General features: G+C 41.4%; 1 protein-coding gene across 4 annotated transcripts in view; it reads left to right on the forward strand.

The window, feature by feature from the left end:
• LOC105479981 (MAGUK p55 scaffold protein 7) overlaps window positions 1-27,717 on the forward strand; it is a 249,974-nt gene that overhangs the window by 7,839 nt on the left and 214,418 nt on the right. The window contains exon 1 of one of the 4 annotated variants that reach the window (XM_071070315.1): window positions 11,163-12,635. The exons of the other annotated variants lie outside the window; for them this stretch is intronic. The gene's annotated coding sequence lies outside the window, so the exon portion shown is untranslated. Of the gene's footprint in view, window positions 1-11,162; window positions 12,636-27,717 lie in introns of those variants that run through there. 4 annotated transcript variants of the gene reach the window in all.

Below are 27,717 nucleotides of genomic sequence, written 5' to 3' on the forward strand. Positions count from 1 at the left end.
CAAATTTTATATTTCAGAAGTTTCAAAATGGTAGTAATTTCACCTCTCGCATTAAGCTCAGTATGAAAAATTTCTACCAGTGGTTCTCAAACTTTGGCATACCTTGGGATCACATGGAGGGCTTATCAGACCTTAGGTAGCTGCCTTCCAGCCCCAGAATTTCTAATCAGTAGGTCTGGGAGGGGGGATCCTGGCAATTTGCATTTCTAATAAATTCTAAGGCCATGTGCTACAGCCACTGCAGGGGCCAGCCACTCTAGGGGGGAAACGTTAAGTGTAGTGGTTAACACTTTGAAAGAGTTAAGTTTGAATCCCTGCTTTGCTGCTTACTAGTACTTTGACTTTATTTATTTATTTATTTATTTTGAGACAGAGTTTCACTCTTTTTGCCCAGGCTGGAGTGCAATGGCGCGATCTTGGCTCACCGCAACCTCCGCCTCCTGGGTTCAAGCGATTCTCCTGCCTCAGCCTCCCGAGTAGCTGGGATTACAGGCATGTGCCACCACCCCGGCTAATTTTGTATTTTTAGTAGAGACGGGGTTTCTCCATGTTGGTCAGGCTGGTCTTGAACTCCCGACCTCAGGTGATCCACCTGCCTCGGCCTCCCAAAGTGCTGGGATTACAAGCGTGAGCCACCGCGCCTGGCCGTACTTTGACTTTAGGCAAGTCTCTTAACCTCTGTTATTCCATCTCTAAAGTGGAAATAATATAGTATTTTGTTGTGAATATAAGTGAGCTCCAATGTGCAGAAGCTCAGGGAACAGGGCCTTGCAGATTGCAAGCATGCAATAAATGTTTTCTTTTATCCATAAAAAAAAGTACATATATAAAATAGATAGAATCCTGCATTTTATACAATTGAAGCAAAGACAGAAAATTTAATACTTAATTTCATTTCCTGGCACAGTGCTGGGGAAAAAATATGAGTAGTCAATTACTTTTTAAGGAGTGACGGAAAAGTTTGTGGATCCTAGTAATTTTCCAGAAACTTTTTTTTTTTTTTTTTTTACAGACATAGAACGTTCGTATTGATACTGTCTCCTCCCCCTTCCCCTTCAAAAAGTTTGGTTTCTTTAATCACGGTATGTTGGACTCTCACAATAATCCTTATAGTTTACATTTTATATAACAGGCATTTTAAAGGTTGCTTCTGGGAGCTGAATGACAGAAAGTACCTGAAAGTCATCTTTAGAACACACTGTCACCTGTACTATGACAACTTTGTATTTGATGACCTTGAACGCAGTTCTTTTTGAGACGGAGTCTTGCTCTGTCCCCCAGGCTGGAGTGCAGAGGCGCGATCTCAGCTCCCTGCAAGCTCCGCCTCCCGGGTTCACGCCGTTCTCCTGCCTCAGCCTCCCGAGTAGCTGGGACTACAGGCGCCCGGCTAATTTTTTTTTGTATTTTCAGTAGAGACTGGATTTCACCGTGTTAGCCAGGATGGTCTGGATCTCCTGACCTCGCGATCCGCCCGCCTCAGCCTCCCAAAGTGCTGGGATTACAGGTGTGAGCCACCATGCCTGGCCCTTGAACGCAGTTCTTTGGGATCTCTTTTCTCGGCTTGCGGAATGCCTTGTTTATTTTCTTTTTGCAGACCTGCGGGAGCTCACCTCTGGCGATCCTTTCATTAGTGAAACCCTCTTTCCATTACTCTCTGTCACTGTCACTGTCTTAGTTCTGTTGTAGCTGTTATCACACTCTTATCATCATCTTATTTGTGTACTTTTTATTGTTTCCTTCACTAGGACGTAACCCCTATGAGGGTTAGGGCTCGATCTTTGCTGCTGGGTCCCTAGGATGGGATGCAGTTCCTGGTATATAGAGACTGAACACCTGCTGATTGGGTGAAGGGGCCTATGATGAGGAGCTGCCCCGCTCCGCTCCCTCCCCAGCTCAGGGGCTCACACTGGAGTTAGCGCTCACGTCATGGCACACCGTCATGATTGGTCCATGTAGAGTCTCCCACCTTATTTTATTCTATCTTTCCCCTTCATCACCTATGCCCACTCGTGTTCTTCTTGCCCCCAGGGGACCCTCTCTCTGGCATGTGCATAATTCCCTTAGGTATGGCCAGATTGTTACCTCGTTGACGCTTTCACCAGCTGTTGCTCCCCGCATTCTTGCTAGCATGTGGCGTTTTCTGACCTTATAATTTTTTACAATCTGATGCAACAGATGGAGCAATCCAGCACAAAATGATATGTTATTGCTCTTACTTACAATTATCTGATTACTAATGCGGTGGAGTATCCTATACTCATTTACTAAATAACCTAGTTGTTTATGATGCTACCTATATCATATATCAAGGTCCACCCACTCGTATATATGCAGACGCAGACACAGACACAGACACACACACACTCTCTATTCTCTCTCTTACCTTTTTAGGCTCCCTGCTCTGTTCTGATCAATTTGTCTGTTTCTGTTCTAATTTCACAGTGGATTTTGCTTTTATTTTTATTGCTACAACTTATTTATATATTTTGATATCTAGAAGAATGAGTCCCTCCTGTGTTATTTTAAAAACATGTTTAACCTGGTAGTTTTCATCCATGGCTTTATATTAGAATTTGCTAGGTAGCTTTAAAAAAAAAAAATCCCATTGACCACAGATGAACTGAATTGTAATCTGTAGAGAGTAGAGTCCAGCAATTGTATTTTTAAAAATCTCCTCCGGTGACACTGATCTATATCCCGAGTGGAAACTACTTATCAGTGGTGTTTATGTTTTATTCAGTGGAGGTCAAATTTTTTTTTTTTTTTTCCGTAATGATCTCGTCTTCTTTGTTACAGTCATTCCTAGTTACTTCAGCTTTTGTTTCTACTGTGAATGCTGTTTTTTCTTCTGTTGTATTTTCTATTGTTTATTTCCCCTGGTGTAGGGGAATTCTACATACATAGACAACTATGTATCACTGAACAGGGATATATTCTGAGAAATGTATCATTAGGTGATTTCGTCATTGTGTGAACATCGCAGGCTGCACTTACACAAATGTGGATAACATAGCCTACTACACACCTAGGCTATATGGTATAGCCCATTGTTCCTAGGCTGCAAACCTGTGCAGCTGGTTACTGTCCTGAATACTGTAGGCAACTGGAACATAATGGTATTTGTCTATCTAAACATCTGTAAACATAGAAAAGGTACAGTAAAAATATGGTAAAAAAGATTAAACATGGTCCACCTGCATAGGACACTTCGCATGTGTCTGGACTGGAAGTTGCTCTGGGTGAGTCAGTGAGTGGGTGGTGGGTGAATGTGAAGGCCTAGGGCATGACTGTACACTCACTACTGTAGACGTTATAAACACCATGGCTAGGCTACACTACGTTCATTTAAAAAGTATTTTTTCTTCAATAATAAACAAAGCTTAGCTTAACTTTTTGTTTTATAAACTTATAAATGGTTTTTAACTTTTGACTCTTGTAACAACACAGCTTCAAACACAAGCACATTCTATAGCGGTACAAAAATATTTTCTTTTATTAAAAAAGTTTTTTTATATATAAAACTAAGACACAAACACACACTTTAGCCTAGGCCTACACGGGGTCAGGATCATCAGTATTACTTCCCTTCCCCTTCCCCTTCTCCTTCCCCTTCCCCTTCCCCATCGCCTTCCCCTTCCCCTTTCCCTTTCCCTTTCCCTTTCCCTTTCCCTGACAGTGTCTCTCTCTCTCTCTCTGTGGACCAGGCTAGAGTGCAGTGGCATGATCTTTGGCTCACTACAGCCTCTGCCCCACTGTGTTCAAGGGATTCTCGTGCCTCAGACTCCCAGGTAGCTGAGATTACAGGCATGTGCTACCACACCTGGCTAATTTTTGTATTTTTAATATAGACGGAGTTTCACCATGTTGTCCAGGCTAGTGTTGAACTCCTGGCCTCAAGTGATCCACCTGCCTCAGCCTCCTAAAGTACTGGGATTACAGGCATGAACCAACGCGCCCAGCCAATATCAGTCTTAATCCCTAGTTAATGTTTCTAGCTGTCACCCTATCCAAAGGAGCTACTTTTCCTGGTCTTGCAGCATCAGTGGTTATAGCAGTTGCTGTATTTTGCGTTACCTGGGAGTCCATTTTTCTCTACGTTATTGCATGTTTAACATTTGCTAGTCTATGTTAATAGATGTTCACTAGATTTATATATGTAGCTGTTCATGATAATATTCTAATATCCTGAAAAATTAGAAACAACCTAAACTGTGCAGCAGTAGGCATTTATTCTTCTTCTCCATGGAAATTGTTAGTACATGGTGGCAAAAGTTTACAAAATCACGTCATTAGGATAATCCTAATTTTGTAACAAGAGAATAAGTTAATTTTCATGTACAACTCTAAATTGTCCATGTACTATTAATTCATATCTGTATGAGTGTGAATATTCAAATAAAAACAGTTCAGTTAATATCAGTTGTGGGCATTAAGATTCTAGGTGAGTTACTTCTTTAATGTGTTAGTCTGTTTTCCTAAAATCCTTTTTTTTAAATAAGAAAACTGACTGGGGCCGGGCGTGGTGGCTCATGCCTGTAATCCCAGCACTTTGGGAGGCCGAGGTGGGTGAATCACCTGAGGTCAGGAGTTCGAGACCAGCCTGACCAATGTGATGAAACCCCATCTCTACTAAAAATACAAAAATTAGCTGGTCGTGATGGCATGCGCCTATAATCCCAGCTATTCGGGAGGCTGAGACAGGAGAATCGCTTGAACGCGGGAGGCAGAGGTTTCAGTGAGTCGAGATCGCACCATTGCACTCCAGCCAGGGCAACAAAAGTGAAACTCTGTCTCAAAAAACAAAACAAAACAAAACAAAACAAAAACTGATTAAAAATGACTGTATAATAAGCTGGGGTGGGGAGGTGGGGCAGTTGCAGATGAAGTAAGACGGGCCATAAATTGAAGGTAGGTAAGAAGTTCAGGAAGGTTCCTTGTAGTATTGTACTCTTTCCTCCAGTTTAGTATATGCTGGAAATACTCCCTATGTTTAAAAAAAAAAAGCAAAGTAAAAAGACTGTAATTTGTGATTGGGGCCACTTAGTAAAGGATATAGGGCGTCAATACAAGGCAGACTTTTATTTTGTTATTGCTCCATGAGAAACTAATAGAAGATCTTTATGTACCATATCTATCAATAGTAGCATAATAGCATTAGAAATCAATGGTTTGGTCAGTCTTGGTGGTGTACGCCTGTAATCCCAACACTTTGGGAGGCCGAGGCAGATGGATGGCCCGAGCTCAGGAGTTCGAGACCAACCTGGGCAACATAGTGAAACCCCATCTCTACAAAAAATACAAAAATTAACTGGGTGTGGTGGCACATGCCTGTGGTCCCAGCTACTTGGGTGGCTAAGATGGGAGCATTGCTTGAGCCAGGGAGGTGGAGGTTGCAGTGAACTGACATTGTGCCACTACACTCCAGCCTGGGTGACAGTGTGAGACTCTGTCTCAAAGTAGGGGGGAACAAATCAATGTTTCGGCCTTTGTAGGAGGAAGCAAATCATTATTTGTCATGTGGCTTACTGTAGTGACTTCCCTGCTCTTGCCCCTGCCCCTAAAACCTTTTCTCCATTTCTCCACCCAAAGCCCAGGATGGGTTCAGGTGGATGCTGTCGCTCAATTGCTCAGAACCTTGCCGTTTCACTCAGATCTAAGGGCAAAGTCTCCATAGGGGCTCACTCACCGTAGACACTGTGTTTGTGAGCTCTTGGCTACACATCTCTTAAGCACAGAAAAAAATGTTTGAGAGCTGAGACTACACTTCTGGCCCCAGTTCTTAAGGTTTATGTGACTTTTGTGGTAAGTCTGGTACTGAAGAGTTTACCAGTCTGTTAAAAAGGCAGAGATTTCTGTTGGTTGGGATGGCTGTTTTTGATATTTCTTGAGTTAACCAGAGGAAACAGTTCACCTCAGCTTCCTTAATCTACCAGTCTGCTAGTCTGGACTGATATGGTTAGCTTTTTTCTTTTTCTTTTTTTTGAGATGGAGTCTGGCTCTGTTGCCCAGGCTGGAGTACAGTGGCCTGGTCTTGGCTCACTGCAACCTCCGCCTCCTGGGTTCAAGCGATTCTCCTGCCTCAGCCACCTGAGTAGCTGGGACTACAAGTGCATGTCACCATACTTGGCATACAAGGTTTCACCATGTTGGCCAGGCTGGTCTTGAACTCCTGACCTCAAATGATCTGCCCACCTCGGCCTCCCAAAGTGCTGGGATTACAGATGTGAGCCACCATGCCTGGCCTGGTTAGCTATTTTTGAGACCAAAATCTCAAGAATGAGGTACGTGCTGAGCTAAGAAGGAAAAAGTGCTGCTGACTTCCCCAACCCGAGGTCTTCTAACCTCACCCCCGAGCCTAATACAAAATATTCTACTCATAAGGCCCTTTCTCGGGATGGCTGTGGCTGGTGGTTCTTGGTGCTCTAGGCCTGACATTGGGCTCTACTGAGCTTCCAACTTTTAGTGTTTGTTCAAACAGGAATTCAAAGAATAAGGTAATTCCTGAAAGCTCACTTGAACAAGCACAGCCTTGACCTCAGCTCCATATTCTTGGAGCTGCAGTTTTCAGACTTGTTTCAATATCGCTTCATGCTCTGAACAGTTATTAAGGACCTCAAAGACTGATCACACCACTGCACTCCAGCTTGAGTGACAGAGTGAAACCCTGTGTCATAAAAACCAAAAATCAAAACATAATATCCTTTTTGTATATAAACACAAATAACACTTCCGTATGAAAAATACCTTTACAAAGAGAGTTTAGGGAAAGAGTGGTATAGTTTTACATTTTTGCAGTTCTCTATAATGTCTGGTTTTGTAGAAGCAGCTGGATTCTCATAACTGCTTCTGCATTCAATCTGTTGTGATTTGTTGTTTGGTTGGAATATGTGAAGAAAATCCAACCCCAGTTGGATTAAAAAAAATAATAACTGATGTATTTGTTGCCAATGATAAAAGTCAAGCCTTCAAACAAAAATTACATACTTAGAAAAATTGTATCTGCCACCAAGAGTGTGACAGCTTTCCCAATATGCAGATAGTTAATAAGACAGTATTTTGTCTTTAAAAATTTGTAGAGGGTAGATCTCATGTTAAGTGTTTTTAACACACACAAAATAAAAATAAAACACGAGGACACTTTGGAGGTGATGGACGCGTTTATCACCTGGATTGTGGAGATGGTAAATGTTACATACATTAAAGTTTATTTGCCGTGTGGAATCTGAAGCCGTATCAGTAAACATTTCTCACTTTGTTGTATTTAAATTCATTGGTCTTTCTTTCATTTTGGATCTTAATGTATGATTTGGAAATATTGGCTCATGGAATTAAATGTTAGCACATTTTATAATACCAAATACAGGAGTGTATACATTTGTCCAAACTCACCAAATTCTATACATTGATTATATGCAGGTTTTTGTATACCAATTATATCTCTATAAAGCTGGAGGAGAAGAAGACTTTTCAAGAGATGACTGCTGATTTCAACAAATGTATTTGTTTTCTAATGGATATATAAATTGCGTTTGAGAAAGTGTCTGCCAGATATCCAACTTTCAATTCTAATACTTTCAGTTTTTATGTCATGTAAAAATGATATTCTATAAACAAAAGCTGCTAGTTCAGCTTGCTGATCAAACAGTTGGCATAAATTCTTTTCCTTGAGACAACTTCCATACTTCAGTATGCTGCACAGCTCCTTCATGTGAACTTTCCTAATTCAGCACAAAGAATATTAAAAAGGTGGAAAAGGCACATACTCAGAGGTTGAGATGTCATGCAATTGCTAATGTTCACTGTTTCATCAAGGATATTTTTATAGGAAACCATCTTTTTTTTCCACTGTGAGTTCACAGTGGTTATGAGGACCTATACTGGTGGTGCCACTGCCTTGATTCGTGCTAAGGGGCCAGCAAAAATGTGTTTAAGGTGTGTAAAAAAAAAAAATGTACACACCCTGGCTTTGATCATCAGTGCTTTGTGTCAGCCTATGAAAGTTGTGAATGACCTGTTTGCATTATTATAATGATAATTTTGATGTCATGGACGTCCTGAAAGGTGCCTGAGGACCCCCAGTGTGTCTTGGAGCACTTTGAGAACAGCTGGTGCCAGTTCAGTTGAAAGTGGGCTCCTCACAGTGATCTGTCTCCTCTGAGGTCACTCAACTGCATCCAGCTTCTTTGCTTATTACTCCTCAAGCTGTTGTTTTAAAAGCAGGGACCAGTTACTTCTTGACTCAGCTGTGCTGTAGTTTTCCAAGTGAAAGGAAGTTTAGTAATGCTAGGAAATAATTTTTTTTTTTTCTTTTTTGAGATGAGAGTCTCACTCTGTCACCCAGGCTGGAGTGCAGTGGCATGATCTCGGCTCACTGCAAGCTCCGCCTGCCGGGTTCACGCCATTCTCCTGCCTCAGCCTCCTGAGTAGCTGGGACCACAGGCGCCCGCCACCACACCTGGCTAATTTTTTTTGTATTTTTAGTAGAGACGAAGTTTCACTGTGTTAGCCAGGATGGTCTCGATCTCCTGACCTTGTGATCGGCCCATCTTGGCCTCCCAAAGTGCTGGGATTACAGGCATGAGCCACCTTGCTTGGTGAAAGAAAGTATTTTTGAGATAGGCAACTCCTGACTTGTACAAAGTTGTACATTTTGTCTTATCACAATAAATAAATACATCCATAAACATGCTGACACTTGATGGACTTTCCTCATCTTTTAAGATGAAGATAATCACAAAGAACGTGAAGAAATGTTATGTTCATTTATCAAGACGTACTTGTTTGGTTATCATAATTAAAAAAAAACAAAACAGGCTACCACCTGTTGTAATGCTTTTTATTTAATGAATAATATAAAGTGCTCTTTTGTTGTTTTAATTCCTGCAAATAGTAATCAGATCTTGATTTGATTCAGTTTCTATTTTTTGGCAAAACTGCTTTGTAGGTGGTGGCCTATACTTCTCACCCCAGTCAGGTAATATTGGTTGTCTCGCTTTTTGTAGTGTTCATGACCATTGATAACCATTGCCTAGATCCATTATTTTATCAGGGTTTGCAAAATGGTGATATTTTAATTGTTTTCCTGTTTTAGTTATTAGAATATTTTTATGAAGAGAAACTTTCCCTCATCAACTCTTTGAGATCTAGTTAGTACAGAAAAGGTAGGTTGGCTGGGCACGGTGGCTCATGCCTGTAATCCTAGCACTTTGGGAGGCCGAGGCGGGCGGATCACCTGAGGTTGGGAGTTTGAGACCAGCCTGACCAACACGGAGAAACCCTGTCTCTACTAAAAATACAAAATTAGCTGGATGTGATGGCATGTTGCCTGTAATCCCAGTTACTCAGGCGGCTGAGGCAGGAGAATCGCCTGAACCTGGGAGGTGGAGGTTGCAGTGAGCCAAGATTGCGCCATTGCACTCCAGCCTGGGCAACAAGAGTGAAACTCCATCTCAAAAAAAGAAAAGGTATGTAGGTTAAATGCCTGATTCTTTTTTGTTTTTGTTTTTAACATCAGTTTTCAATATTCTGAGCTAGTCCCTTAGATTATAGAACAGGACTGTTCGGATGTGTAAATTAAATTGGTCTTACAGCATTTTTGTTGGAAACACCAAGCTAAATTGCCTGGTTTTTAGAAGCAAATCTAAAGGAAACTATTAATAGAAAAGTCCTTTTGTTATATTCTGAAAGTAGCTTAATTCACTTGAAATAAAAAGATAATGGCTGAAACATCTTGGAGCTGTTAAATGGGAATTCAAAAAAAATTAAAACACTTGTTCTTGTCTTTAGAATGATGTATTCATTGCATGTCATTATCCTTTTATGTATCTTATATTGTATTCTGAGATCAGATTCAAAAATGTATAAAGCATGCTTGCCTTCAAGGTTCTTGTAGTATAATAGAGTAAGTGAAAGGTTGACCTCTCTTCTTATTACATTGATTTGTTGCAATCATTCCATGGGTGGAATGACAAACAAAAGTTCTATTTACGCCAATATTCCCCCCTCTTTAAAATTCGTAATTTTGAGAAATGACTGATAGCCAATAAGATGAAGTTTTCTTTGGAAAAAATGGAAGCAATCAGTGAAACCTATCATGTAGAGGGGGCAGTCAGATGAGGCTGAAGAGGTCCTGTTGGAATTAGGGTGAGAGGAGAAAGGAAGGGAAGGCAACTTTCTTCAGTCTTCAGCTGCAGACTTTTCATTGGCTTCTTCCTGCTAATGCTGCCTGTGACTTGAAACAGGTCTTCCTGCTTCAGGCCAGACCTGTTTTTAAGCTGCTCCTCCCTCCCTGAATTCCTTCTCATGATTTGAGTGATTGCTGAATACACAAGACTTGGTGCCTAGACAACAAAAGATTATATAAATGTCTGTGTACATTTGTGTACCCCTCCTGGAAACCAGTTAACAGCTGTCCTTGATCAGCAGGGATCTTGGTGCCACTGCTTTTTCCTGTGTGCTTCCTCTCATGTGCATTTCAGAGCAGTATCCTCAGTAAAGTACTTTACTTAATCATTGGTGTTCATACCGACTATTAATCTCACCACCAAGATCTCTTCTGTTGTTTTCAGTTCAGTGTCTTACACTTAATAAATGTTAACTAAAGTGATTTTGACTTGGCTTCTGTTATCCTGGGTGCTTCTAATTTCCAGATGGGTCAGAAACTGGGTATTTAAATTTACTCTTGTTTTTGCATATGGAGCTAAAGGTATCCTTTGGGACAGGCTGTGAATGATATGGCAAGGCTGCTTATCAAAATAGACATTTTCCTGTCTAATAATAATTTTGGACTGAAAAAAGCTTTGGGGGCTGGGTGTGGTAGCTCACGCCTGTAATCCCAGCACTTTGGGAGGCCAAGGTGGGTGAATCACTTGAGGTCAGGAGTTCGAGACCAGCCTGGCCAACATGGGGAAACCTCGTTTCTACTAAAAATATAAAAATTAGCTGGGCGTGGTGGTGGGCGCCTGTAATCCCAGCTACTTGGGAGGCTGAGGCAGGAGAATTGCTTGAACCCAGGAGGCAGAGGCTGCAGTGAGCTGAGATTGCACCACTGCACTCCAACCTGGGTGGAAGAGTGAGACTCTGTCTCAAAAAAAAAAAAAAAAAAAAAAAAAAAAAAGCTTTGGAATGCTTTAATAGAGTGGTACAAACTTGGTGTTTACAGGTAAGAGCTGTCATTTCTTGGTTCTTTACAGTATGCCAGGTGCTGTGCTATGCAAACCCTCCCTAGATGTCCATGCTTAATTCAGCCCTTTGAGTATTCCATTTCCATTTACAAATAGAAAAATGGAGTCAGGGAGAAGTTAGGTAATTTGCCTTTGGGGTCATATAACTAGGAACTGGTAGAGCCAGGATTCAAACCCAGGTTACCCATTCTCCTATACATCAGAGACGAATGCTTGAGAACTGTGGGATTTGAATTCATATTGGAAATTTCCTCCCCTTTGTGCATCTTCTTTCTGTCTTTGGCTCCTTCACATAATTTGGATAAGCACAAGTCTCACCTATTTTGGCCAGTGCCTTAAGTTACTCCACCAACGTGCACCTCTTCCCAGGAGAAGGCTGGGGCATATTGAAAAGTAGCCCACTGCAGGCATGAAATTGTGATGAAATTTTATGTTTCATGTACAAGATTAAAAGTCACTTTCCACTGTGTGCAATTGACACACCAGAAAAAGGTATCTTTTTTTTAATGCCTACCCCTGTCCACACACTGTCAGGTTGAGATATAGGCTATAGAACTTTCCAGTCATGTCATGATCATGTATGGAGTTCAGTTCATTCACTATGTTGGTGTAGTGGAGGAGTTCTCTGACCCAGAACAGGCAGGCAATAGCGAGGGGTCGAACTGAGGAGTCACGGGTGGCGGGGCAGGGCTGGATTTAACACAGATCTGAACAGTGTACGGGAGAAGATTTGATGACTGGAGATGGGAAGCTTAGTTCTTCCATTTCTGGTTTCTTCTTGGTTTCTGCCACTGGTTTTCTTTATGCTCCTGTCCTTTAATTGTGGGAGTGACTTCAGTCCTTGACCCACTTACTCACCCCCACCACCCCAATTGTGAGTTTACCCATTGTCTTGGTTTCAGCTATCATTTCTGTCTGAGTGGCTTCTAAACTGCCTGTGGCTTTAATGAGCTCCAGTTCAGTGAATCCACCTGAGCCCTAATTTGCTGTAGCAAATTTGCAGTTGCTCGGTGGCTTATATCCTGGATATTTGAATGTCTCAGAGTGAGTACGTTTGATTTTAACCGCTCTTCCTCCAAAGCCAGCTGTAAGCATTTTTAAGTGGTATACAAAAATTGATAGGAAGAGAACATTCCCACATCCACTGTAGTCGAGGCTCAGGTTCCTGTTTTATTAGCCAAGGGTGCTGAACCACCCTGGAAGCAGGCAGCCACATTCGCTGGAAAAGAGACAATATACTGAAGTATACTTTTCTCTGGCCCCTTGGTGTCCTATGAGGCACACAGCTGCCTGTGATAATGTCAGAGATTACATCACAGTGCCAATGGAACTAACAGGAACCACCTGTCCACTTCCTTTTACAGGAATGCTCATAAACAGCAGGTTCTCCTAGGCTTTGAATGAAATTTAGCTTCTTCAAGGCCAAAAGCCTCATTGTGAAGAGAAAGAAGGGTGAGTTATCTTCTTAACAATGACTCTGCTTGTAGCCTTCCAGTGTCCTGGAACACTGGTTTCCACAGCTCTCTTCCTTGCTTAATTGGTGTACGTTACCCTTGGCATGTAACTGAAAACGTTAGGGCCATATGTCCTAATGGTTAAGAATATGGACTGTAAAATTAGCATGTTGGCTTCCAAATTCCAGTCCTGTTTATTGCTGGTTTTATGAATTTAGACAAGTTATTTATTCTCTCCAAACCTCCGTTTTCTTAACTGAAACAGACTAATTAGAGTACCTACCACAAAAGTTGGTAGTGAGAATTAAATCCGATAACACAGAAGTAGTATTTAGTGCAGTGCCTGGCACATACCAAAGCTCAGTAAATGCTAGTTGCTATTCATTATTAATTAACAATATTGTTGATGAATACCCTAAAAAAGCTATTTACTTATTTTTTTCCATCTCTGCTATCTGGTCAATAACCTGATATTGTCATCTCTTCCTACTGATAGCATCTCGTGTTATCATTCCTCTCTGTGAGTTACTGCTGCTACCTTCTTTGAGCAGATATTCATTACCTCTTCATTGTGTGTGTGGGTACAGAAGTCATCTTCCTTTTTAGAAATGACCATTAGGCCAGGCGCAGTGGTTCATGCCTGTAATCCCAGCACTTTGGGAGGCCGAGGTGGGCGGATCACTTGAGATCAGGAGTTTGAGACCAGCCTGGCCAATGTGGCAAAACCCTGTCTCTACTAAAAATACAAAAATTAGCCAGATGTAGTGGTGTGTGCCTGTAATCCCCGCTACTCAGGGGGCTGAGACAGGAGAATTGCTTGAACCTGGGAAGTGGAGGTTGCAGTGAGCAGAGATTGTGCCACTGCATTCCAGCCCCGGTGACAGAATGAGACCCTGTCTCAAAAAAGAAAGAAAAATAAATGACCATTTATTCTTTGGATCTACTCTGCCACACTGAGCCTAAATTACTCAGTTTGCCTTTCAAAGCCTATCGTATTGACGCCTGTATATGGCATTTTCCATTACTGTTGTTTTTCTTTTACATACCCTCCACTCTAGTCAGACACAGGAATGTGTTCAAGGCATGCAGTTTTCTTTCTCTTTTTGTCTAAATTGGCACCCTGTATTGCTTTGCCAGGCACATGCCCATTTGTCTCTCGTGGGACGGTTTTGACCCTGTTATGTGGATGTCGTATGTGACCTTTGTCGGGTCTATGCTTTCCCAGGGTCTGAGATGATCAGGGTCTTGGCTGTTGCACCTCCGCTAGGCTGCGCCCTAGCCTGCCTTTAGGAGTCTGGATTCTGGGAAACTTTATTATTCTGTTGCTATTTATTAATCTGGAGTCGAGTACTAGAAATCACACCAAGTTTTTTTTTATGCCTAAGCCCTGTGAAAAGGAATTCTGTTCCCGAAATTTGGACTGCATATGATATCACTATATCATCTGCCCCCTGTATGTGTGGGTTCTGCATCAGAATTCAACCAACTGCAGATGAAAAATATGAAAAAAATGAATGGTTGTTTCTGTATAGAGCATGTCCAGACTTTTATCCTGTCATGATTCCCTAAACAATATAACAACGATTTACATAGCATTTACATTATGTTAGGTATTGTAAGTAATCTAGAGATGATTTAAAGTGTGCAGGAGGATATGCACAGGTTATTTGCAAACACTGGGTTATTATATCAGGGACTTGAGCATCAGTAGATTTTGGTATCGGGGGAGGTCCTAGAACTATTCTTCCCCATATACAGAGGAATGACTGTATACTTTCTTTATGTTGTATTGTTCCTAAAACAAATCTAGAGCAGGTACACAGTAATGTTCCCTTTATTTTTGTCCTCTCAGGTATAGCAGTCTTGGCAGTTGCTGGCTGGTAAGAAGTGCAGTCAAATATGAATGAGCATGCATTCCTCCTTGTTCTCTGTAATGGCTCATTGTCCTGGTTTACCAGTGGTGGCTTGGGCGCATTAGGGAGGAACAGATCTTCCTAAGTGGTTGTCCTGTTCAAATAGCCTCATCTCACACATCAAGTTCTTACCTTGGCTCATGATAGTCACGATAATTCTAAGGGATCATTTAGCCACAGTTTAGACTTGATTTTTCTTGGGTTTGATGATGGGAACATTTTAAGACTAAGAAATTGAGTGGAAGAAAAATTAATAGACATGTCTTTGAGGGTAGGGGTTTTGTCCTTAAACTTACATCCCTGATGCCTGCACGGAATAAGTGATATTGACAGAATGCATGGAGTTCTTTTTTTTTTTTTTTTTTTTGAGACAGAGTCTCACTCTGTCACCCACTCACTCTGGAGTGCAGTGGCACAATCTTGGCTCACTGCAACCTCCGCCTCACGGGTTCAAGTGATTCTACTGCCTCAGCCTCCTGAGTTGCTGGGATTATAGGCATGTGCCACCATGCCCAGCTAATTTTTTTTTTTTTATTTGAGACGAAGTCTCGCTCTGTCACCCAGGCTGGAGTGCAGTGGTGCGATCTCGGCTCACTGCAAGCTCTGCTTTCCGGGTTCATGCCATTCTCCTGCCTCAGCCTCCCCAGTAGCTGGAACTACAGGCGCCTGCCACCACGCCTGGCTAATTTTTTTTTTTTTTGTATTTTTTTTTTTTACTAGAGACGGGGTTTCACCGTGTTAGCCAGGATGGTCTCGATCTCCTGACCTTGTGATCTGCCCGTCTCGGCCTCATGAAGTGCTGGGATTCAGGTGTGAACTACAGTGCCCGGCATGCCCAGCTAATTTTTGTATTTTAGTAGAGATGGGGTTTCGCCATCCTGACCTCAGGTGATCCACCTGCTTCGGCCTCCCAAAGTGATGGGATTACAGGTGTGAGCCACTGCGCCTGGCCGGAGTTCTTAAAGAGAACTGTGCATTTCCATAGTGAGCCAATGACAAACCCAAAAGACCAATCAGAGATTCACCTCTTAGAAGGAAAAAGATCCACTAACCTGCAGAACATCTCTATTGGTGACTTGAGGAAGGACTTGGAAAGGGAACAGGGAGAATTAGGGTTGGGAAGGATGACATTGGATTTATTTGGGAGAACTTTTAATAGCTTCTTCCTTCTGAATCTTCCTCTTAGCTTCCTTAGGAGATACTGAGGCTTAGTGCCCTTGCCTAGTTGCTGCCACTGGAGAACTTGCCCATAGCTCAGGCCCACCCTGTAGATTCACTCTGGGAAATCAAACCAGCATTTAGATCTGCTAATTATGCCATTTCTATTTCAAGAAATACGTTGAGTCCAAAATAGAAATTGACTGCTTGCTTCACCCTGTTCACCCTGGAGTTATTTAGGCAGAATATGTCAGATATGTTTCATGTGACATTTTCATTAGGCAAGAGATATGGATCCTTTTCTTTCCTTCTTTTTTTAATTTGGGTAACATTTCAGAAATAATGAATGGCAAAGAGAACACAATAAATGACCTTTACCTCCATTAACAGATGTTAACATTTTGGCGTTTTTTTTTTTCCAGATTTTAAAAAAATGGAATAAATGAAATGTTATGGATAACGTTTGAAATATACTTTGTTTCCCTCTCCAGTTTCATTTCCCTCTCTTCCCAGAAGTAGTTAATATGAATTTATATATATCCTTTTATCATTTTCTAAATTTACTATATATGGATATTTCCTTAAGGACCTATATGGTGTTACATGTTCATTAACATAAATGGTATACTGTGTGTTTCATTCTGTTACTTGCTTTTAAAAATCTATCTATTTTGACAATATCTACCCATGATGATATAGAGACCCGATGACATTTTAGTTTTTTGTGGTGTCTGCAGTTGTCTTCTTTAAGTACCTGGTTGCTCATGTAAATTCATCAGTACCTCTAACATTTCCTAAAAATCTTTGTTTGTATGCCTTAAATTGATTAGAAATTTAAAAATGGATATCCCCAGTAAGTAGAAAGTCTCATGTTTGGTGGAAACTTCCATATGCATTTTAGCAGGCTGTCTCAATATTTTGTGTTCCAAAAAGAGGCTGCGAAGATAATGCAGTGGGTGTGGAATCGTTTGCAAAGGACTTGAGTAGGTGGCAGGGAGTTTTTGACTTGTACTAACATACATAGATGTGCTGTTGCTAGGGCCACTTTGGGAACTTGTTATTGTGTGGGAAAGTGTTATGCTATTAAAAGTTTTATTTTTCTTTTTTTGGTAACAGTGTTAGTTTTCTATGTTAAGACAATATTCTCTTTGGTTTAAGAAATATTCACGGATATAAAATTGGTGTTTATAATATTAATCTGGCCCTGTTCTTCTAACCAAGCTTTGGTCTCATTGCCCCGGCAGCCTATTGGACAATTTCACGTGGATAGCTCTTCATCTCACTCAAAAGACAAAAATGGAAAAATAGGTCCACTTTTTCATGGACTCCTTTTCTGTTTAGGGTACCATTATTCTTTTTGTATCTAAGATTCGGAACTGTGGACTTACCTTGGAATCCCAACACCTCTTAATTTTTTACTTTCAGGCCTGCTCTTTTTCCCTTGAACATTCTCTTGCGCACTAATCTCTTGTATTCTAATCTCATCACTATCATTCTAGTCTAATTATGCTCACTTCTGACCTAGATTACTACAGCTGCTGCTTTGCTGAGTATATATGCAGCCTTCAGTTTACCCCACACCCTGTTATTAGGTTTTAAAGCATTCCTTGCATAACATCATTTTTGCAGAGGACTGCTTTGTGGACCTGTAAAGGCTCTGAGGTTGCTATATTCAAACGCCAGTTCTGCCAACTGTATGACCTTAAATATGTTGTAAATCAAGCCTATCCAGCCTGCGGCCCATGGGCCATATACAGCCCAGGACGGCTTTGAATGCGGCCCAACACAAATTCCTAAACTTTCTTAAAATATTAGGAGATTGTTTTTGTGATTTTTATTTTTTTAAACATTTATTTATTTATTTTAATTTATTATTATTATTATTTTTTTGCTCATCAGCTATCATTAGTGTTAGTGTACTTTATGTGTGGCTGAAGACAATTCTTCTTTCAGTGTGGCCCAGGAAAGCCAAAAGATTGGACACAGTTCCCTCATAAGTAAACGGAGACAGTAGTAATAGTATTTAGATGATAGGGTTGTAGTAGGATTTATTTATTTATTTATTTGGAGACAGGATCTTGCTGTGTCTCCCAGGTAGAAGTACAGTGACACTGTCACGGCTTACTGCAGCCTTGACCTCCCAGGCTCAAGCTATCCTCAGCCTCCTGAGTAGCTGGGAGCCCAGACGGGTGTCACCAAACCAGGCTAATGAAATTTTTTTTTTTTTTTTTTTGTAAAGGCAACATCTCACTATGTTGTCCACACTGGTTTCAAACTCCTGGGCTCAAGTGATCTTCCTGCTTTGGCCTCCCAAAGTGCTGGGATTATAGGCAAGAGCCGCCACACCTGGCCTTGTAGTAGGTTTTTAAATCAGAGAATATGTGTCAAGTCCTATAGCTGGCACAGTCAAACGATAGGGCTATTATTCCTAATCTTATCAAGTCTTAATCTCTTTACCCAGATCCCGTTGTTCTTCAAATTGTGCTACTCTCAAAGTATTCAGCTTTAAACTTTTCCAAACATAAACCTGTTCTGTGATCAGATCAGTGACTTTGTCCTTTGATTCCTCTCCCTTCATATCAAACCTATGCGTGTGTGACTTGCGCTCCTGGAAACAAACGCACCCGTGAGTGGATACCTCCATAGTTCTTCATCTGTAGCATCTTCCGTTTTGTTTACATTCTATTCATCCTTTAGCAATCCAACTCAAAGACTCTTACAGTGATATAGTGTTCTGTTTGTCTTTATGTAATGTCATCTTGTTCGTTTGCTACCTTGTATATAGAAGCTATTTCTCGTCTCAGCTGTAAATCCCATCTGGGCTGGACTATTTTAGATTACTTTGGTAGCTTAACCAATGCTAAATATTTGTTAATGTCTTCGTAACATCTTGCTACTTGGTAATGTTTGTGCTTGTTGTAAAAAGCATGTGACAAGGCCAGTTGTGGTGGCTTACGCCTGTAATCCCAGCACTCTGGGAGGCTGAGGTGGGCGGATCACCTGAGGTCAGGAGTTCAAGACCAGCTTGGCCAATATGATGAAACCCCATCTCTCCTAAAATTACAAAAATTAGCTGGGTGGGGTGGTGGGCGCCTGTAATCCCAGCTACTCGGGAGGCTGAGGCAGGAGAATCGCTTGAACCCGGGAGGTGGAGCTTGCAGTGAGCTGAGATCAGGCCACTGCACTCCAGCCTGGGCAACGGAGCAAGACTCCGTCTCAAAAAAAAAAAAAAAAAAAAAAAAAAGCCTGTGACAGCCTTTTTGATCAAGTGGATGGATGAGTGAGTATTCATCTTTATTGCAGACCTACTGTGTGCTAGGTTCTCCAAGAGGTATCATAATTATGAGATAGATAAGGTTTCTGCACGAGTACACACATATCTACAATTTTTTACTTTAAAGATTGCTCTTTAAAATTGCTGTGTAACCGGTGAGTTGGAGACATACAATAATGGATCTGTAGTGAGACTGGTTGGGGGGTTGTTCAGGTGTCTGAGAATAGTGGCTTGGACTGGCATGTTGGTGGTAATGCAGATGTAGGGAAGAAGACTGATTCAAGAAATATTAGGAAGGGATTGGGTGTGGTGGCTCAAGTCTGTAATCCCAGCATTTTGGGAGGCTGAGGCAGGTGGATCACTTGAGGTCAGGAGTTTGAGACCAGCCTGGCCAACACTGTGAAGCCTCATCTTTACTAAAAATATAAAGAGTAGCCAGGCGTGGTGGTGCCCGCCTGTAACCCCAGCTACTCGGAAGGCTGAGGCAGGAGAATTGCTTGAGCCCAGGAGGCGGAGGTTGCAGGTTGCAGTGAGCAGAGATCGTGCCATTGCACTCTAGCCTGGGTGACAGAGTGAGACTCTGTCTCAAAAAAAAAAAAAAAAAAAAAAAAAAGAAATATTAGGAAGGTGACAGGACACAGTGATTATTGGATGTAAGAGGTAAGGGAGAGATAGGACTCAACAGCATGTCTAAGATTTCTGCCTTGGGCATCTAGGTAGACGGTCATGCCATTCATGGAGAAGAGGATATGCTGGCAGAAGGGCAGGTCTTGGGGAGGTAGTGGAAAGACATGTTCATTTTCAAACATGTTGTGTTTGAGATGCCTACACATTAAGTGAAGGTGACACTTGGTTATACGGTGGGTCTAGCTTAGGGACAGAGAACCAGAGATGTCAGCTTAAAGGTGATAACTGCAGCCAAATTTCTTGTTCTTTAGTGGCAACGTTTTCAAGTTCAACAATGCCTTTTACTACATCTGGACTATGGACATTTAAGCTGATTTCATCAAGATGTATTGAATTCTGATTACAGTATGTGAACGTACTGTGTTAAGCTCTGGGCAGATACAAAGATGAATACTGTCTAAGTTTCGATCTGGAGACCTTGGAATCTAAGGATAAAATTGAACTAAAGCGAATTAAATATGACTAGAAAGTCATATAATGAGAGTAGCTTATTTTTGCTAATTATTTGTGAAATTGATGGCATATTAAAAAAACTAGGAAGGGATGGTGATGAAGATAGTTTATTTTCAGAGATGTTTAGGTTTTCTCACCTTTCTGTAGCAGGAAGTAGAGAGGAAGTCATCCAGGCAACCTTCTGTGTAGTCCAGGATTTGAACTATGCTATACTTTAGTCTGTGTAGTGTAGGCACTGTGTCAACAGTAGGTGGATGGATATGATTGCCCTATAAATCTTTTTCATTTGTTTTGTTGGTTCTGGGAATCAAAGAATCTTCTAATGTATTAGAGGGCCATCAGAAAATTGGTAAATTTTGTGAAACTATATTATTTATTTTGTTTCTGTGATGTTAATGTTGTGTGAAATTCTTTTGATTGTTGAAGAATATGGGCAGAGTTTAGGGAGTCTTGGTAACTATAAATGTATTTAAAACAAATTTTGGCTGGGCGCGGTGGCTCACGCCTGTAATCCCAGCACTTTGGGAGGCTGAGGCGGGCAGATCACGAGGTCAGAAGATCGAGACAATCCTGGCTATGGTGAAACCCCATCTATACTAAAAATATAGGAAATTAGCCAGGCGTGGTGGCTGGCGCTATAGTTCCAGCTACTTGGGAGGCTGAGGCAGGAGAATGGCATGAACCTGGGAGGCAGAGCTTGCAGTGAACTGAGATTGCACCACGGTACTCCAGCCTGGGTGACAGAGCGAGACCCCGTCTCAAAAAAAAAAAAAAAAAAAAAAGAAAAAAAAAAAAGAAAAGAAATTTATTTTACAGAGATGGGTTTCATGATGGTCTCTTAACCCCTGGACTCAAGCCATCTGCCTGCCTTGGCCTCCCAAAGTGCTGGGATTATAGGCATGAACCACCATGCCCAACCTTTGCTTGTTTGTTTGTTTTGTTTTAGAGGTGGTATCTATGTTACCCAGGCTGGACTCAAACTCCTGGGCTCAAGCGATCCTTTCAACTCAGCCTCCTGAGTAGCTGAGACTACAGGTGTGCACCACCATGCCCAGCTTGTAGTATTTTCTAATCAACATTCTGAGATATATGCAGCTTTGATTATTTGTACGAGGATAAGAATAAAAATCTGGGAGGTCTAGTGAATGCAGAACTTGACATTGTTAATGCAGAATAACTGCATTTTGCAAAGAAGAGGAAATTCTTTCATCGTGTTTGCATTTTGTGATAGCCCTCTTGATGCAATTTGCCTTAAAGTAGCAGAAGACTTAAATTCCTTGCTTTTATAGTCTCTCAATGCTTCTCTTAAGCAGGAAGGTAGATGTGGGTGAGTGAACTGGAATGTGAGAGTGGGTAGAGTGTTCTCAGTTCATGGAGGTAACTCTTCTGTAGGAGAGGCTACGCGAGCAATTGCTTATGTCTGTCTCTCCTTATCTTGTAACGGCACCAATAAAGAGGACACCTAGGAAATCTTGACAAAATACCTTGATCTGAATGCCTTTAATCATTTTTCGGTTGTGTTCTTTTTCTAGATAGAAATCTTTTGTAATTGTACCACAAGACATGGAAAAGACTTCCTGGTTAATTTAGGACACATTGACTTGCAGTCTCTTTTAGACGATTCCAGATTGCTTTTGAACTGTTAATACTGGCTAATACTGTTTATGGTTTAAAATAACATTTTGGGGCTGGGCGTGGTCGCTCATGCCTGTAATCCCAGAACTTTGGGAAGCCGAGGTGGGTGGATCACTTGAGGTTAGGAGTTTGAGACCAGCCTGGCCAACACGGTGAAACCCCGTCTCTACTAAAGACACAAAAAATTAGCCCAGCGTGGTGGTGCGTGCCTGTAATCCCAGCTACTGGGGAGGCTGAGGCAGGAGAATTGCTTGAACCTGGGAGCGGAAGTTGCAGTGAGCCGAGATCACGCCACTACACTCCAGCCTGGGTGACAGAGTGAGACCCCATCTAAAAAAAAAAAAAAAAAAACCAAAAAACCAAATTGGGTTGTTTTCTTGGTCTATAATAAAATCATTATTCTTCATAGGAAGTAGTAACAGGTGAGTAAGACTTAATAAGTAAGTGTATTAAATTTAAAAAATGACTCCAACATCTCCAGGCATCAGTATCCACATATACTTTTCCCCTCCTGTTCCATTTCTTTTTTTTTTTTAAACTAAGAGTTTATATACATTTTTTTTTAAAGGTGAAATCTAGTTGACTGAGTCATTAACTATATCTGTTGATTTTTCATTAGCAATTGCTACTGCAATGAAATTACTTTCTAGAAGATGTTTCTAGCCTCTAAATGAAAAGCCCCAATGAAAAGCACTTCTTTTCATTATCTGAGGGTCTATCAATACCTTAATGAATAACTTCTATTTATTATTTTATATACTTATGTCTCTATATATGCACATACAGTATATGTACAGATGTAAGTACAACTATTAAAAGTAAAATGCATGCCAAAAAGTGCACATTTAAGTGTAGAGCTTGACGAATTTTCACAAATTGGACACACCTGTGTAAATAGCACATTTTGGTGTATATCTTACAAATAATTTTCCCTGGTTTTATGTAACAGGAGGAAACATTGATCTAAGTCACGAATCTAGAAGTGTGTTTTCGTTTGGCTGAAGGTGTGTGAATAGTCTTACCTCAGGTATTTTTCAGGCTCAGATGTTCATGGCCAAACTATATGGACTAGAATGTTGGGTCTTGATCATTCATTAGTCGGCCTCATTTTCAGAGGAGAATATTGACCTTGTCTTCTTCAGCTGTTCAGAAGCTGCAGTAAACTGGCTATTTATTCAAATATGCGTCCTTGTAAGTGCCCCAGAATCTTTTTTGTTTGTTTGTTTGTTTTTTGCTGGTTTTTTTTTGTGAGACGGAGTCTCCCTCTGTCGCACAGGCTGGAGTGCAGTGGCATGATCTTGGCTCACTGCAACCTCTGCCTCCAGGTTCAAGTGATTCTCCTGCCTCACTCTCCTGAGTAGCTGGGACTACAGGCATGTGCCACCACGCTTGCTAATTTTTTGTATTTTTAGTAGAGACAGTGTTTCACCCTGTTAGCCAGCATAGTCTTGATCTCATGACCTTGTGATTCACCCGCCGCCTCAGCCTTCCAAAGTGCTGGGATTACAGGCGTGAGCCACCGCTCCCGGCCTCACAGAAGAGTCTTAACTGCCCTTAGACTGCATGTTAAGGCAGCTGGATCTGTCTATATATCTATGAATTTCAAATAGGTACTCTCCAGACATTTCCCAGGAAGTACAAACAGGGGCTCCCTACCTTTCACAATTTATGAAAGTCTTGCTTGAAAGAAGCAATATTTAGGGAGGAGTGCTTGAAGGATCTGCAGATCATACATTAGACAAGTTATTTCAAATTATGCTCCTGCATCAAGCCAGATTAGCAAGAGAACAGTGTCCTTATATCGTATTTGATTGGCATACCAACAAGCTTTCGCTGAATCTTTAGCTGGTGTGATATTAGTGGGTGTTGCGATGGCTAATACTCCAGAAATCCTGTGATGGTGTTATAAATCCTGTGGCCCCATCACTTAATATTTTTTCTTCTCAAGCCAAACAAATGTTTTTCAGAGTGTGTGATGGTTGTCTGACTTTAAATGAAATATTCCTCTGGTTTCTCTGCTCCTTCCATAAAGGTAGGCAGCACATCTGCAAAGATGGAAAGATACATTGCAAATTTTGCCTAACTTCCTTTTGCCTAGAAGCCATATTTGGGACCTCTTGTGTTGTTTCGAATTATGCACACAGACCATTTCGATTGATAGAATTCTTTAAAAAATTAAAACACAGCAGTTGCAGGTCATGATAAGGTGAAACAGTTCTGCCCGTCATTTTTATGGGTCTGGGTCAGTGGACACCACCAGCTACTTATTTAGCTTACTGTTGTACTAAAAAGTCTGAAAAACAAATGGCTGGGGCAGTCCCACTGAGAGACCCCAACATCATTTATGTCCCTGGAGGAAAGGCAACATGCGCTATTTTAAAGAACCGTGGTCTTCAGAAAGAGCTCTCAGGCTTCAAGACTCCTCAAAGATGGTAGCCCAAGATTACAGCCAGAGGTTTCTGATGAACTCTGATTTAATAAGTTCCCCAAAGACATTTTCATATTTTCATGCATTTTTAACAATAAATATTTTACTTCCATTTCCTACTGCATGTTTAAGAAAATGAGGACAGAGGGCATTGACGTTGAACAGGCCGTGTAGGTAGAACTGAAGTATGCACACATGCCTGTCTCCACCCAGCACTAGATGTAGATTGCATGCCCTCCCCAGCTTCCCTCCTCCCCTGCCACTTTTTTTTTTTTTTTTTTTAAAGAGATAGTCTTGTTATGTTGCCCAGGCTGGTCTCGAACTCCTGCACTCAAGTGATCCTCCTGCCTCTGCCTGCCAAGAAACTGGGACTACAGGTGGGTGCCCCTGCTCTGACTTCCTCCTACTTCCCCTCCAATGAAAACAATAGTTTTAAACATGATTTAAAGCTTCTGAACTGCTGGGCTGCTGTGTATTGTGATTATAACCATGTCAATGTACTAGGCATTAGAGGAGAACCACTGCGATGTTTTGTTGAATGAAAGCATAGTCAACCATTCTCTCTGCTGATATTTACCTTGACCTTAGCTTCATGCCTGTGGAAATCTTCCTATTCCTCAAGGACTCTGTCAAACACCTCTTCATCCTTGAAGCTTGCCACTCTTTTAACTTGCCTTCTCAGTCTCGTGGCATTTAACCAGCCTACAAGTTATTGCATGTGAAGCTGTAATGGGGTCTTGGGAATCATCTGGTTCATCGATGAAGCTTCGTAGATGGGACACCCAGAGGCCTAGGGGATTCTTGGACTGGCTGCGGCCATGTTGCTATTACTAAGAGAACCAATAAAACCAGGTCTAGACTCTATATTCCCTAACTCCAACTCAGGTCTTTTTCTGTTCTAATATCCTGTCTTTGCAGAATACCCTGATCTTAAGCACTATCTGTTCATCAAAGTTTGAAGGAAAATGATCTAATCTTATGTACTTTGAAGTACTACTTATTAATTTTATGTTTTAAATATTCAAACATTGTACTTGGGAGGCTGAGGCAAGAGGATCGCTTGAGGCCAGGAATTAGAAACCAGCCTAGACAACATTGTGAAACCCCATCTCTAAAAAAATTTTTTTAAAAATTAGTTGGGTGTGGTGGCGCGTGCCTCTAGTTCCAGCTACTTGGGAGACTGAGCTGGGAGGATCACTTGAGGCCAGAAGTTGGAGGCTGCAGTGAGCTTTGATCATGCCACTGCCCTCCAGCCTGGGTGACAGAGCAAGATCTCGTCTCTAAAAAAAAAAAAAAAAAGATAAAAATAAATATTCAAACGGTGAAGATGAAGTTCTCTGGCTAATTGAAGATTTAATGTTGGTGGAGATTTACTTTAGAATGACGATTAATTGGCTTTTTTTTTTTTTTTTTTTTTTTGAGACGGAGTCTCGCTCTGTCGCCCAGACTGGAGTGCAGCCGGCGGGATCTCGGCTCACTGCAAGCTCTGCCTCCCGGGTTTATGCCATTCTCCTGCCTCAGCCTCCCGAGTAGCTGGGACTACAGGCGCCCGCCACCACGCCCAGCTAATTTTTTAAATATTTTTAGTAGAGACGGGGTTTCACCATGTCAGCCAGGATAGTCTCGATCTCCTGACCTCGTGATCCACCCGCCTCGGCCTCCCGAATTGCTGGGATTACAGGCGTGAGCCACCGTGCCCGGCCTGGATTGGCTTTTTTATGGCAATAGCTGAAGAGTTTGGGGACATAATCACTACCCAATTAATGCTTACACAAGGTTGGACTAGATTAGAAGAGAATTCAGTTAAAATCGGCCACAATTTGTTGAGCATTCGCTGTTGTCATCAGTGTCTAGGCATTGAGGCTATGGCACTGAATGAGCTAATTTGTTTCCCTTTTCTGTTCTTTGCTGGAGCAATGCGGTTAGGATAGCAGGGCACGTTCCTCACCTGCTTCTCCCAAAGGTTCTACATCAATCAGATGAGCAGGGTTTTAGAAACGTAAACTATTTATATCACACCGAATCCATGGCTTCAGTCATAAGTAATCAAAATGTTTAAGGAAGTAGAAATAGTTATGGGAAAAGAAAGTCCTTACTTTTGAGTAAAAGGTGTATGTAATTACAGGTGGATTTGCTTGTCATGAATATTCCTGAAGGAAGAGTAGTTTCATGAGTCTATAATATTAGCCCCCCATTTTCTACAATTGTCTTTTTCTTTTTTTAAATAGAGTCTCACTCTGTCATCGTGGCTGGAGTGCAGTGGTACATTCTTGGCTCACTGCAATCACTGCCTCTCGTGTTCAAACGATTCTTCTGCCTCAGCCTCCTGAGTAGCTGTGATTACAGGCATGCACCACCACGCCTGGGTAATTTTTGTATTTTTAGTAGAGATGGGGTTTCGCCATGTTGACCAGGCTGGTCTCGAACTCCTTACCTCAAGTGATCCGCCAGCCTTGGCCTCCCAAAGTGCTGGGATTACAGGCCTCAGCCACCATGCCTGGCCCCCAATTGTCTTTATAATAAAAATGGTTTTTAAAAATGTAAAAATTAAAATTCAGATTTAAAATGGCTTACAAGGTACTCTATGATGTAACCCTTGCCTACAGTTCTTTCTTTGTTTTATCAGAATTTCTCTGGCTCATTTTGTCCCAGCTGCACCTTCTTTAGAACATATTGGGCTCTTTCCTTCTTCCCAGCCTGAGTTGTTGTTGTACCTTCTGCCGGATGCCCTCGCCTCTCACTTGGCGGTTCCCTGCCCCACAGTGATTCAGGGCTGAGCTTAACTGCACCTGCTTAGAGAAACTTCACGTTCTACCCAATATAGAGTATGCCTCCTCTCTACTCACATTCATTATTCTTCATTTATTTAATTTAATTTTAATTTTTTTTTTTTTTTGAGACAGGGTTTTGCTCTGTCACCCAGGCTGGAGTACAGTGGTACTTCACTGATCACTGCAACCTTGACTTCCCAGGTCCCAGCTATCCTCCCACCTTAGCCGCTTGAATAGCTGTGATTACAGGCATGCACCACTATGCCCAGCTAATTTTTGTATTTTTGGTAGAGATGGAGTTTTGCCATATTGCCCAGGCTGGTCTCAAACTCCTGACCTTAAGTGATCCACCTGCCTCAGCCTCCCAAAGTGCTGGAATTACAGGTGGGAGCCACTGTGCCTGGCTCATTATTCTTTCAAAATAGTATTATCTACTTTTCTTTTACCATGTTTATCACATTTTATACAGGTTGAGTATTCCTTATCTGACATGCTTGGGATCAAAAGTGCTCTGGATTTTATGTTTTTTTTTTTTTTTTAAATATTTGCATTATACCAGTTGCTCAAGCATCCCTAATCTGAAAATCGAAAATCTACCATGCTCTAGTGACCATTTCCTTTGAGCATCATGTTGATAATTTTGGATTCTGGAGTATTTTAGATTTCAGATTTTTGTATTCGAGATGCTCAGCCTGTGGTATTTATTGCTTCTTTATTTATTTGACTACCTGAGTGTGTTGCCTTTTTTGCTTGCTAGATTA

This window comes from Macaca nemestrina, chromosome 9 (assembly GCF_043159975.1).
Source record: "Macaca nemestrina isolate mMacNem1 chromosome 9, mMacNem.hap1, whole genome shotgun sequence".
In the NCBI taxonomy this organism is placed as follows: domain Eukaryota; kingdom Metazoa; phylum Chordata; class Mammalia; order Primates; family Cercopithecidae; genus Macaca; species Macaca nemestrina.